The following is a 14,439-nucleotide window of genomic DNA, read 5'->3' on the forward strand; positions in this document are numbered from 1 at the left end:
TTCAATGGCAGAATAAACTTGTATCCTTCATAAGTCAAATGGTACTATTGGTAAATATACACCTAATGAAATATGTCCCTGAAATTATTTTCCTTTTTCCTAGAACATAAATTACAGTTTTGTTGGTTACATCCTTATTCTGGGGAAGTCTTCAATTGTACATTAAGCTTCGTTGTCTATGTCCAAACATAACCCAAAAATTAAACTTTTTTTTTACTGCTCTTCATTTGCTGTATAAAGCAACTATCCTCTTTGTATGATGTCTTGAAAACACAGACAAAAATTTAATACTTTTGTGTCTAAAGGTTTTAAGTTTTCAAAATCATTTAGTTCAGAGAATGATTACTGGTATTAAGAAGACGCCATTTCTTTACCAATCCAGTTCTGCAAGGTCTCATCTCACCCGATATACACAGCACCGAAATAAAACCTATGCCATTTGACTTTTCTCACCTACAGTACCTATTTAACTTTCATCTAGTTATGGGATAGCTGTGAACATAAATGGCTCTACAAACTAGGTGGCTGCAGAAGTAGCACTTTCATTACTCATTCCATAAAATTTATGAGAAAGTTTGTTCTATTCACACGAACATTTTTTTTATATGGCAATGCCGAAGACGTTTGCTACAGTGATTTATCCAGCACTAGTTGTTTAAACAATTAAGCAAAATATCTCTACATTAATTTGCAGTAAATTGTTATTTTGTGCTCTTTTGCTAGGAGTTTCAAATAAACTACTGGTACCATTATTTTTCGGGTAAGTATGTAATTTCATGTGTTTATTTTCTGGATATTTTTGTTTATAAATGTTACAGGCATATAAACAAACTCCATCAGTAAAGTTTCCAAGTCACTCAGCAGATTCATTGGTGATAAGCTGACCTGTAGATCAGCATTTACTATGATGGAGAACTAGTTACATAAATGAAGAGCTGTTTCTATTGTGGATCACTTTAACAAAAATAGAAGCCCAGGAAGGTGTCTTCTAATTCTAAATGCTCATGCAAATCATTGCAAGGGCACTCATATTCTAAACTTTTAAATTTCAGTTATCAGAAGCGTTTTCTGCTGCATAGTCCAAAACAGCGTCCATAAATACAGCAGTGAATGGTTTTGAAGCCTGTGGAATTTTCCCATGGAATCCTTATGCTATTACCATGCATTTATTCCAGTCAAAGCCCATACAAGAAAGTGTAAACTGCCTTCTGAATTTTATCTAAACTTCAAAATCGACAGAAGCTACATCACTTAGATTAGAGCAATGAATAACATTTCCAGTAAAACAAAAACGAACAGAAAGTGGTTTGCTGGTAAAATGTGTAACTTCAAGAAAAAAGAACCTTTGCAACATTGATACCTGTTCTGGAGTTGCATACTCTTCCTAAAAACAAAAATCAACATAAAAACCAGTTATATTCACCACACAGCACAAAGGAGAAATTTGAAATTCAAAAGAAAATACATAGGGGAAATAGCTGCCATGACTGAAGTGAAGACTCGCATTTCCGACATTCAAAATGCACAAGGCTGGATGACAAAAAGTATCAATCTAGAAGAACTGGCATTGGTTACTATAATGGAAGGGTCGGGACAAATGAGGTCGTAGATCAAGTGTGGACAGTGTCAAACCTGCCACTATGAAATTTGTGTTGGTTGAATAGGGAAAGAGAACTTCTCCTGCAGGAAATGCCCTGCAAAAAGTTAAGGAATTCAGTGATAATTAACACTGAAGTATAAGGCCAGGTGCACACAGAATCAGACGCGACACGGCGTGGCGCGACACTACGTTTTGCTTTACAACGCCTGGCGACAGCTTGAAACTGTCTGCTCGCGACAACTGATTTGCTGGCTGTGGGATTGGAAAACTGGCCTAGGCTAGAAAATGGCGTCAATAATAGAGGACTGTCTATATGAAAAATTCTATTGCATTTGCTTATTATTTCCTAAGGACGCAAGCTCCTAAAAATGTATAAGATTGAAAGAGTCTTAAAATTAAAATGTACTGCACAAACGTCATTTTTTATGTTTATGACTACTTCACGACTCACAATAAAGAAAAATAATGTATTAAATCAATAATGAGTGATAGTATAGAGCAGAGAATTGGGCTTACTACAAATTACACTGCTCAACAGTCATTTTGCGCCAGACATAAAACTAACAAATTCTTACTAATTTCGACCTCCTGATTTAAAAAATAACAAGCAAAATGTTCCATCACTTCGGGTTTTCGAGTTGCACAATATAATCAATTTTCTATGCAATTTATTTAAAAAATCACCGTATTTCGTGTGTAACTATTTTGTTTTACAAGTGTGAAGACCCATTATGTGAAAACAATATTAGTATAAGTGGGCACCATGTTAGAAGCACTTGTAGAAAGGGAAATTATTTTATTGCCCTTCTACGAGTCTATTTCGAGGGAGTGAAACAGGTTCGCGGTATAAATTCACTTGAGTTTACCTGATTTTACTTGAGATGTGCATTTCTTTCACGGTGAGCTTTAATTACATTACTATAGTTTATATTTTGCAATATATCACCATGTCAAAACCACTTCTAGAAGCGGAAATTGTTTTATTGTCCTTTCCGTTTCCGTTTGGAGGGGAAGAAACAGGTTCGCTGTATGAAAATGCTTCAGTTTACCAGGATATTTCTGTGGTGTTAGTATTCTGTGTAAGACGTGTATTTCTTTAAAGTGTGCTTTAATGATAATATTCAAAATACGAATGGTTTATATGTGCGGATTTGAAGTTTGTAGCATTGCTTTTTGGAATGCAATCAGGCTACAGAAAATTTTGCTGCTTTCTGTACGAATTGGACAGTCGCGCTCGAGATTTTTTACTTTATTTTATTGGGTTATTTTACGACGCTGTATCAACATTTAGGTTATTTAGCGTCTGAATGAAATTAAGGTGATAATGCCGGTGAAATGAGTCCAGGGTCCAGCACCGAAAGTTACCCAGCATTTGCTCATATTGGGTTGAAGGAAAACCCCGGAAAAAACCTCAACCAGGTAACTTGCCCCGACCGGGATTCGAACCCGGGCCACCTGGTTTCGCGGCCAGACGCGCTGACCATTACTCCACAGGTGTGGACTCGCGCTCGAGATATGCATTATAAAATAAAACGAAAATCACTAGAGCCGAGGAAGAAAAATATTATACATCATCCCCTTGTACCTCAAAGCGAAGTAATTTTACCCCTTTTACACAATAAGTTAGGGTTAATGAAGAATTTTCTTAAAGGGATAAATTATAAAACTGAAGGATTTAAAAATATCCAGGAAAAAATTCCTGCTATTAATAATCCGTGGCACTACACCCCGTGAAGAGTCCAGACCGACCAGCCGACTGCTGGCCTCACGTCCACATGCCAAAACAGAGGTGAACGATCATCCAACTAGAATGGAGGTATCGTGTGGTTAGCACGATGATCCCCCAGTCGTTATATCTGGCCTTCGCAACCGGCTTTCGCTACCTATCGTAGCTCCCCAAGTGCATCACGATGCTAGGTGGGCACCGGTCCCATACACTGGCCGAAATTTCATGAGAAAATTTCTTCCCCCACGAGGACTCAGACCAGCGCGCATTCCTCAACATTTCCTGCTATTAGTGATTCAAAAATAAAATAGGGAGTTCTCAATGGACCACAAATTAGAGAAATAATGGACAATCACTTCGAATCTTTGCTGGAAAGAAAAGAGACAGCCGTCTGGATTGCATTCAAGGAGCTTGATTTAATTTTCTGGATAACTGTGGAAGTGAGAACTATGAAGAACTAGTGAAAAATTTACTGTTGGCGTATTAAACTAGGGGTTGAAAAATTTCCCTGAAAATTCACTTCCTTCACTCACATCTTGACTTTTTTCCCGAGAATTGTGCGATTTCAGTGATGAGCATGATGAGCGCTTCCATCAAGAAATTTCAACTATGGAAAAAAGATCCAAGGACAGTGGAGTACCAATATGCTAGCAGACTATTGTTGGACTTTAGCTCGTGATGTACCTGATGCCCAGTGTAAAAGAAAATGCAGAAAAAGAAAGCTGTAATCTTCTGAACAGTGAATATTTAGCCTTATTGTCATTATATAAAACAATATTTTGAATAGATATAAATTCCAAAATTTCTCAAAAACCGTAACCAACAACTGTTTTTATTGTCATATTCGTATTCAGGAGGCTCAAATTATACAGAAAACATATAGCACATGCCTAGTGCAAAAAAAAATGTTAACATTTGTTATGCAGTGTTATTATTATAAATTATTATTCACCTGGTGCTTTCATCTCATTTGCAATTTTTCACATATTTTCAGAAACCACATTATTCTCGTGATATTGTTTCAAAGATTGTACAGAATGTCTCTTTCCTGTACTAAATCAACTAATTTATCCGCATCGAGCTCCATTATGAATAATGTGCACTACACAACAATAGTTTTCGTAGATAGTGAAAGCGTGCAATCATAGCCACTACTAACGCATGCGCAGTACACTGCAGCTATCAGACAGTCTCCTCGCGACGAACTTCAAGCAGTCATTCAATGTTGTCTCTTCGTGTCTCCTCGTGTCTGCTCGCGACCGTCGTGCTGCATCTGATTCTGTGTGCACCACATCATAAGAAATGAATGGGAGACAAGTACCACAAGACAAAAAGTCGCGTCACGTCGCGCCGCGTCTGATTCTGTGTGCACCCGGCCTAAGTCATTTTTATTGTACTATATAATAGAGTTTAATAATTTAAAAGTTTTAGATGCATTGTTCCAGAAATAGGACACTTGTAAAAAAAATTTATGTCTGGAAACAGTAACACATGGATACCATCCCATTGTGGAATCCTAGGAAACGAGAATGCGGATGCTTTAGCAAAGAAGGGCAGCACTGCTACTTACAGACTTGTTACTAAACCTACGTATTACTCTGTGAAAAGATTTATTAAATCTACATCCACAGTTAATTCCCGATTTACCACGCAAATCGTATGTAGCTGCATTTAGATTGGCAACAGGCCATGACTGTTTGGCCAAACACCTGCATAGAATTGGAATATATCAGTCCCCTAAATGCCCATTGAGCAACTCAAACCAAGAAATGGATTCGGAAAACCTCAAAAACTGTGCTTCAGTGACTGACCATGACAATATCTTTGAAAAATATTGGAGTGCAAGAGGTCAAATGACTTTATTGTCAAACACCTGGCATTAGAAAACAACAACATATTCCAATTTCCGGATATTTACGTGGCAAACTTCAATACAAAATATTAAATTATATTTGAATTGAAATAATTATGATATTAATAATTTTTTTTTTAAATTGAAGTAGTGGATATTATTTACCTGAAAATATTATACAGGGCAAAGAGTAAGTATAATTCTCTGAAATGTCCGGAAATGGGCCTTCTATTATAATATATTGAATATAGCAAAACATAGAACATAATATTATGTTGAAAAGAATAATTCCAGAGGCATTCAGTACAACAATTCAGTATGACTGGATGAAAGCTATTGCAGATGTGAACAAAATAGTGCATAATTTACTAGATTCAGGACAACAGTAGAGAGTACTGAAGTTGAGAAATTGATCACTGTTGGTGTTGATAGCAGTAATAATGTAATGTAAAAACATATGAAAATAATGCAGTAACTAGCAATGATTCCGAGACTAAATAGCAAGTAAAGAAATGGAGACGACACAGCAGGGAAGCCGAATTTATAATAGAAGATATTGCTAACTCTTTAAATATAAGGCTAAATCATAAAATTTCAATAAGTCACGACAACTATTTTTTTTAAGTCAATCGATAGTATCATGAGATGCCGTATGTCATATGGCATCCATAGTATGTGGTCGTATCACTAGATGGCAGTGTGATATATTGTCATCGCACAGTGATTTGAATTCAGTTTTGAGTTGACTTCATGTCTTGCATCTATTATATGAGTATGCTATTATATGAGTATGTGGTCGCATCACTATGGGGATGGCAGCGTGATATTGTTATCGCATAGATAGTAATGACTATGGGGATGACAGTGTGATATGGTTATCGCGATAGTAATGTTACACATAGTTACACATAATGCAGTTGTGAGTCGACTGCTGTGCACAATGGATGTGACCCAATGGCTTTTTAGGGTGGGTATGTGTGCTGTAATTCTATTCCAACTACCGTGTAAACATGAGTAGCATGATGCTGTGTGATCACTACCGTATCCCACCCCACTAGTACACTCTTAGACAAAAAAAAAATGACCGAGCTCCAGATTCTATGTCCGATTCGGAAGACTTCGGGTGCATTCGTCAGAGCATGATACACACGTGGACGAATTTCTTCTGTCGTAAATGTTTCCAACACTCCACTGCCACCACTATATGATGATTATATAACATGCTTCTTAAAGAGTCATCGTCTCTCTCGCATAGCGTAGTCGGTAGCATTGTGGTCTTGTATCCGAAAGGTTTCCAGTTCGAATCTCAGTCTATACTTTGTTTTTTCATTCTCATTTTTTACTCCTTGTATACTGATAATAATCAGTATTGTGAAATATTTAACAGAAAGTTAATATTTACAAAGGGCAAGTTAGATACATAATAGCAATCCTTTCCCTTGTATCTTGTATTTAAAGAGACTAAACGAAATCTTCTCGGAGAGAAATAAACAAAAATAAACCTTAAGTAAAAGAAATCCTTCTTGGATAGGAATAAACAAACATCATCCTTTTCTTTGTATTAAACAAAATAAAGAAATACATCTCGTAGACCAATAAACAAAAATCAAAATAGACAAAAAATTCAATACCGGGTATGTAATCCCTCCGCATCTATAACCGCCTGCATCCTACGGGGTACACGACCTTGAATCGCCTATAGAAGAAGCTAGACTGTTACCATGGAGCTATTACAAAGCAGATATGTAACGGCACTATTTACGAGTGTAGCCAATATCTGGAAAACATTGGTTTTGTCTTTAACATTATTCATCTCGTTTTTGCAATACTATTAATATGATGATGATGATGATCATTATTATTATTATTATTATTATTATTATTTGTAATACTATGAATATTATTATTGTTATTATTCTGGTTGTTGCATTATTATTATTATTATTATTATTATTATTATTATTATTATTATTATTACTACTACAGCTACTACTACTATTAATACAAATTATAGTAACTGATCAATACTCTTTATGGAGAAGGGAGAAGATCCAAGAACTGAGCATCTATTTTAATTCAAGGGTAATTAGGAAGAAGTCTCCGATATTACTGAATGTTTTTGTTTAATTTTTTAACTAATCCAAACTCCTGTGCGCGTTAATAAATGTATAATTTGTTTCTAGCTACAGAAAAAATAAAACGAAACAAATATATATACTCATACGAAGACGGATACAAACCCAGGTTTTCTGCGTGTGAAGTCAGAGTTTTACCACGAAGCTATGACACACACACAGTTCAAATCGTTGTTTGCCGGTATAAGAGTATGTTCTTGGATCTCGCTGGTTTCGTCCTTACTACTCTGATTTTAGTCTTGTGTATCAGGCGCACAGCCGAACGGAACTTAGACAAATTTACACTTCAAGAGTCCGGTCATTTTTTTTGTCTAAGAGTGTACAAATACTACTCTTTCAAGTAGCACATGCACATATCCTGCTCTTTCAAGTAGCATGATGCTGTGTCATTTATAGACATTTGATCCCTATCCTACTAATACACATACCCTGCACTTTCATTTGCATATTTCAAAATTTCGAACTTTATTTATTTATTTATTTATTTCATCAATCATTGTTCACGTCAAGGCGGATTAGATATATTCCAGTTTTTAATATGCCATCACACTCTATACAAATATAACAAAAAATTAATACATTTGAACTTATAAGTTTCCTCTGTTTACAATAATAATACTACTAATAATAAAAATAAAAATAATAATAATAATAATAATAATAATAACAGTAATAATAATCAACTAATAAGTATACCTCTTTTATTTAAAACTCTTACTCTCTTAAGAATTATTCTGTTACTTCATTGACTACTCTTAGTAGTTTCTTATCGTGTAACTACTCAACATTTATAATTCCATCTCCGTTAGAGCTTTGACTTTCTCTTCCCATCTAATTTTAACTCTAAACAGAAATTTTCCTAATTTATGCAGATTGCTTGCGTTTAGGTGACCATTCATTTTTTTTATAAGCTACTATAGCGTTTATTTGTAGAAATTTATCCACCCAACTGTTTCTCAAATCATTCGTTGCCTGACACTTTAACGCAATATGCATTGCGCCTTCAGGTAGTCCACACAAAGGACATTTATCCTTATCTACGTTCCCTCTCCTATTCTTGAGTCTCCAGATACCTAATCTCCACCATGCCATTCCCGTTCTCTCTTCCCTTGAATTTAGTCTAACATATTCTTCCTGTTCCCAAAACTGCTTCACCTCCCTATAGTATTTTAGTGATCCTAGGTCTTTCATATTACTAAAAATATCTTGTCTTGAAGTTTCGTTTGCCCTCTCTTTTACTATTCTTCCAATAGTTTTCGTGTTTATAGACCCTAGTTCTCTCCATAGCCAATTTAGACCAAATCTGTTTATTTCACTTTCCAGCTCTTTCAGCCAATTCGATTTCCATTTAGCGGCTTTCATACAAAAGATACATGTTTTCATAACTGCCGAATCATTCCTACACAGAATATTACCTAAATATTTTATTTTTCTTTCTAGAATAATTCCCAGATTCGAATCACTTCCCATCTCTAGTAACACTGCCAGGTTAAAAGCATTCTCCGGTATTCCTAGAAATTTTTTTACACATTTTGGCTCTTACTTTATCGATGTTTCTGCTGGATAACCTACTACCCCAGATCTCAATATTATATAATATTTTTGATTCTACTAGAGCATTATAGATGTTGATAAAATTCTTCACCCAATATTCGGCCATTTATTAAGGCATCTGTCTACTGCTTGGAATGCATTTTTTCCATTATTCCGTGCCAATTCATTTTGCAACTTCCAATTTCCCCTACTGTCTATTATCACTCCTAGGTACTTGAATCTGGAAACACAATCAATTGGAATTTTATTCACAAAATTTCGAACTGCATTCGCATTTTCATAAAAAATAGTTGCCATGACTTATGCCCAACCCATATTTATCTGTTTTATTTAGTGAGTACAATACATACACCAAAAAGAGTTTTGCATCACCTATGAACTAAAACATACAATGCACTTGCCACAAAATTGGAAGTAATAAGTGAAATGGAACACACATGCAATACATATTGCTCATTAAATGGAAAACAGATCATAATGTAAACAAAAACAGAACTTTATTCTCTCACTGTATACTTGAACAAGCCAGTCCAATTAATACTCAGTAGTTCGTCCCCTTGCATTAAGACATGCTTGGATCCTTCTTGGCATACCATCCATCAGTTCATTAAGCCACTGTTGGTCTAAATTGTCCCATTCTTCAATGGAAATTCTGCATAGATCTCGCCTATTGCGTGGCTGGTCAGGACGTCCAAAAACAGCTTGTTTTAAACATGCTAAATAGGGTTTATGTCTGGGGAACAAGCTGGCCATTCCAGTCGGACAATATCTGCATCACGAAGTTCATCATTGACAATGGCTGTACAATGAATGCGAGAGTTGTCGTCCATGAAGAGGAAGTCATCTCCAAAATGTTGACAATACTGTAACACTATAGGGTGGAGAATGTCGTTCCTGTATTGTAGAACATTGAGGTTGCCCTCGATGACCAGGAGAGGCATGAGGTGACCCCAAAACATCACTGAGCCTCCACCTTGTACTCATGCAGCATTTCCAGATTCCCTCCAAACACATTGCCGATGATGTCAGGCAAAAGACATGCGAGTTTCATCAGTGAACACCACTTTGCACCAGTTCTCAACAGTCCATTCTGCATGATTCATTGCCCATTTGTAACGTACTCCATGATGTCTAGGTATACGAAACTGATCGTTTCAAATGAAGATTGGCATCATGCAATCTGTTTCTTACAGTTTGGTTAGATATACAATACCCTGTGGCCTGCAAAAAATCATTATTCAAACCTATAGTGTTGGCCATGCGATTTCTTCGAGTCAAAATTCTCAGATAGCAATCATTGGCTGCAGTTGTAGCTCGTGGACATCTCAAGTGAGGCAAGTCCTCAACAGTACCTGTATTTCTAAATAATGATTCCAAGTTCGTATCACATCGCTTTGATTCACGTGTACATGTCAAGCAACTTCCCTCGACAACAATCCTTCCTGACATAGTATGACTATTCGGACATAGTCAAATGTCAGGATTTGTCTTCTTGCCATAACAGTAAGTGAGTAACGTCCACATAGTGATAAGAATAAGTCTGTAATGTTTACTTTCCAATGTTATGACTTCCACTTATATTCTCCTTATGCTTTGATGCTGTTTTGTTTTCGAAAGATAGGTTGCAGTACAGGTTTGTTTATGCTTAGAGACAGTTCAAAGTACTGATGTGTACACGTAACATAAACAGTCACTACAGGAGAATGCTAACGATACTTAGAGAGGTGATGCAACACTTTTTTGATGTGTGTATGTAGTGCACATCCAATATACTTGTCTGATACACTAGTTCACTAGATGACCCAGTACATGCTTTGTATTGAGACTTCATACTGTTATTAGAAATGTTTAATGTGCTATCAATTTTGACATTACGGGTTAAAATTTGTACAATACCTCTGTATATATTCGAAAATGAATGTCACAACAAAGTTGACACATAGTTTCTCATTATACAATTCAGTTCTTTTGTGATGTGAATAATACTATATCATTTAGTTTATTTTATTTAATTGTTATTCAAAAGACATGCTAAAGCAAGGAGATGCACCATTACCTTTACTTTTTAACTTTGCCCTAGAATATGCCATTAGGAAAGTTCAGGATAACAGACAGGGTTTGGAATTGAACTGGTTACATCAGCTTCTTCTCTATGCGGATGACATGAATATGTAGGAGAAAATCAACAACAATTAGGAAAAACACGGAAATTTTACTTGAAGCAATTAAAGCGATAGGTTTGGAAGTAAATCCAGAAAAGACAAAGTATATGATTATGTCTCGTGACCAGAATATTGTACGAAATTGAAACATAAAAATTGGAGATTTATTCTTCGAAGAGGTGGAAAAATTCAAATATCTTGGAGCAACAGCAACAAATATAATGGCACTCGGGAGGAAATTAAATGCAAAATAAATAAATGAAATGCCTGTTATTATTCAGCTGAGAAGCTTTTGTCATCTAGCCTGCTGTCAAAAAATCTGAAAGTTAAAATTTATAAAACGGTTATATTACCGGTTCTGTGTGGTTGTGAAACTTGGACTCTCACTTTGAGAGAGGAACAGAGATTAAGGGTGTTTGAGAATAAGGTTCTTAGAAAAATATTTGGGGCTAAGAGGGATAAAGTTACAGGAGAATGGAGAAAATTACACAACGCAGAACTGCACGCATTGTATTCTTCACCTGACATAATTAGGAACATTAAATCCAGACGTTTGAGATGGGCAGGGCATGTAGCCCATGTATGGGCGCATCCAGAAATGCATATAGTGTGTTAGTTGGGAGACCAGAGGGAATAAGACCTTAGGGGAGGCCGAGACGTAGATGGGAGGATAATATTAAAATGGATTTGAGGGAGATGGAATATGATGATAGAGAGTGGATTAATCTTGCACAGGATAGGGACTGATGGCGGGCTTATGTGAGGGCAGCAATGAACCTATGGGTTTCTTAAAAGCCATTTGTAAGTAAGTTATTCAAAAGACATAGATAATTTACTATGAGCCAAAATAAACTAATGGACTTTTCGTTTTCTGGATTGCACACAAAATGTATACTTTATTAACAAATTCTATTGCTTAAGGAGTTAGGTACAGCTTACAGCAGTAAAATTTTGGAAATATTCAACATTTTTTTCCTCCATTACTGTATTTGTACAATAATGAAAATTAGTATGTGTAAAACACTGTCCTTCTGTTATATGAAAAAAATATTTTTACGATTTAAAAAAAATTATTTCCTTTTTTTTTTTCTTTTTTTTTTTAAGTTCATTTCACTGTGCAGTGAAGTGATGCAGCATTTCCCACATGACTGAAAAACTATCCAACATTCTGTGATGAAATTTTTTGTGTATATTTATGCATGTTATATCTACAATGTGATGCAAGATCACTTCTCTACCTTTGATAGATTGTCTGATAAAAAATAAATTCATTTTAAAAAATGGCCAAGTATCAGTACTTTCATCTAACACAAAATAAAAAAAAAATATTATTTATTAAGGAATGTAGTTGAAAGAGCATGGTACTGTAAACATGAGTTTCAGTAATAAAATAAGAGAGAACATGAAAAAGTTAACAAGTGTATGAATTACGAGGGTAACGCTTCATCATCGCACAGTGAACTGCCACCATTTTGAATTTGTAAAAAAAAATGTAAATAATTTTTTCTAAATCAAAAAAATATATTTTTTTAATATAGCAGAAGAACAGTGTTTTACACATACCAAATTTCATTATTGTACAAGATACTGTAATGGAGGAAAAAAATATTGAATATTTCCAAAAATTTTACTGCTGTAAGCTGTACCTAACCCCTAAGTAGATGTCATTCATTTTCAACAAATTCACATAAAATAGTCAATCGTACAATGTAATCATTTATAATATTTTGTATTTATGAAAATGTGCATTTAAAAGTGCTATAAATGTGTTAAAATATATTGGTATTTTATAATAAGACACCACCATATTCCTTCCTCAAAGCATAACCAAACATACGAGTGTTTTTATGCACGAGTGAATTTGTTTGGTAATTATTTACGAAACACAGGTCATAATCAACAGTCCTTTAAAAGAGTGTCTCTATTACCTGTATGTGTTCGGTCTGAGGAGAAAATTAGGCTCAATTCACAAAGGAAAATAGAAATTATTTTCTATGTAACAATTATTCATTTCTTCATTAAAAGCCCAATTATTTTTGCTAAAACATAATATTTCATGGAAATCATTCCTCGATAAATTGACTTGTAGATAATGAATATGATTATGTTTATTAGTTCAGGAGAAAGTAATATACACATACAGATGCACTGCATGTTCAAAGCCATTTTTTTTTCGGTATCAGATATGCTGAAAAAGTGTATTTCCGTAAAAATCTCGAAATCGATTAATTGCAGCATGACAATAGTTTCTCTTCATACTTCACACACTGAGACTATAAAAAGGAGGTAATAAGGAACAAAGGTTTTTAAAGAAATGCTTACTGCGCAAATCAGCACCGAAATTATCATAATGACATTGATTACCGGTATTTATAATAATAATAATAATAATAATAATAATAATAATAATAATAATAATAATAATAATAATAATAATCATAATAATAATAATAATATTATTATTATTATTATTATTATTATTATTATTATTATTATTATTATTTCAAATATTAGCTGGAACTCATTAGATGAAGCACCAGACATAATAATAATAACAAGAATTGTAGATTTGAATTGCATATAACTGTTTTTGAATTCAAGAAAACTTTACTGTATAAAATATACATTATACTTGAGCACGTGTAATTGGTATTTAAAAATGGAGTAGCTAGGGAACACGTTAACAATAATGGTCTAAGTTGCCGATTTAGTGAATTAGTATCTACAGGGTGAGCATAAAGTCCCATGACGCCTTATAAATACCTCGAATATACGCATTAATTATGTAATTCCGGTCATAATGCAGACATACACCTACTTTACACTGTGTTTTCTAATGTCCAAAGTGTCAATATGTCCCCCATCATTCTCCTCACACAAAATAATGCGTTGTCAGGTTCAGTGTGATATTCGCTTCAGCATTGCTGGTGTAATCTGTTAGAAAGCGCATCACAAGGTGTCCTTCAATTCATCAATGGTGTCGTAATGTTCCTGTGCAACAATGCTCTTGATGGAATCCCACAGCGCATTGTCACAGGTTTCCACAACACTGGATTTGCCGTGGGTCACTCATCTTGCCAGCTCCTCTTGAATGGCCACCTCGCAGCCCTGACCTCACATTCTTTGGCAATGTCCAGTATGCAAGCAATGCTGAGGTGAAAGTCACACCGAACCTGGCTAGGTATTATTTTGTGTGAAGAGAATGATGGGAAACATACTGACCCTTTGGACACTTAGCACACACAGTTACTGTAAAGTGGATATATATCTGCATTATGATTAGAATTACATGAATAGTGTGTATATTTTAGGTATTTATAAGGAGTAATAGGACTTTGTGCCCAACCTGTATAGAGAACTTAAATTTTAAAGTCTGGTGATTCTGAATGGGTACTTCACGTGCATATTCA

General features: G+C 34.9%; 1 protein-coding gene across 1 annotated transcript in view; it reads right to left on the reverse strand.

Annotated features, from left to right (window-relative positions):
* Window positions 1–14,439, reverse strand: part of LOC138703219 (DDB1- and CUL4-associated factor 8-like) — a 79,859-nt gene that overhangs the window by 7,730 nt on the left and 57,690 nt on the right. The window lies entirely within an intron of this gene.

Source organism: Periplaneta americana, chromosome 7 (genome assembly GCF_040183065.1).
Source record: "Periplaneta americana isolate PAMFEO1 chromosome 7, P.americana_PAMFEO1_priV1, whole genome shotgun sequence".
Taxonomy (NCBI): Eukaryota; Metazoa; Arthropoda; class Insecta; order Blattodea; family Blattidae; genus Periplaneta; species Periplaneta americana.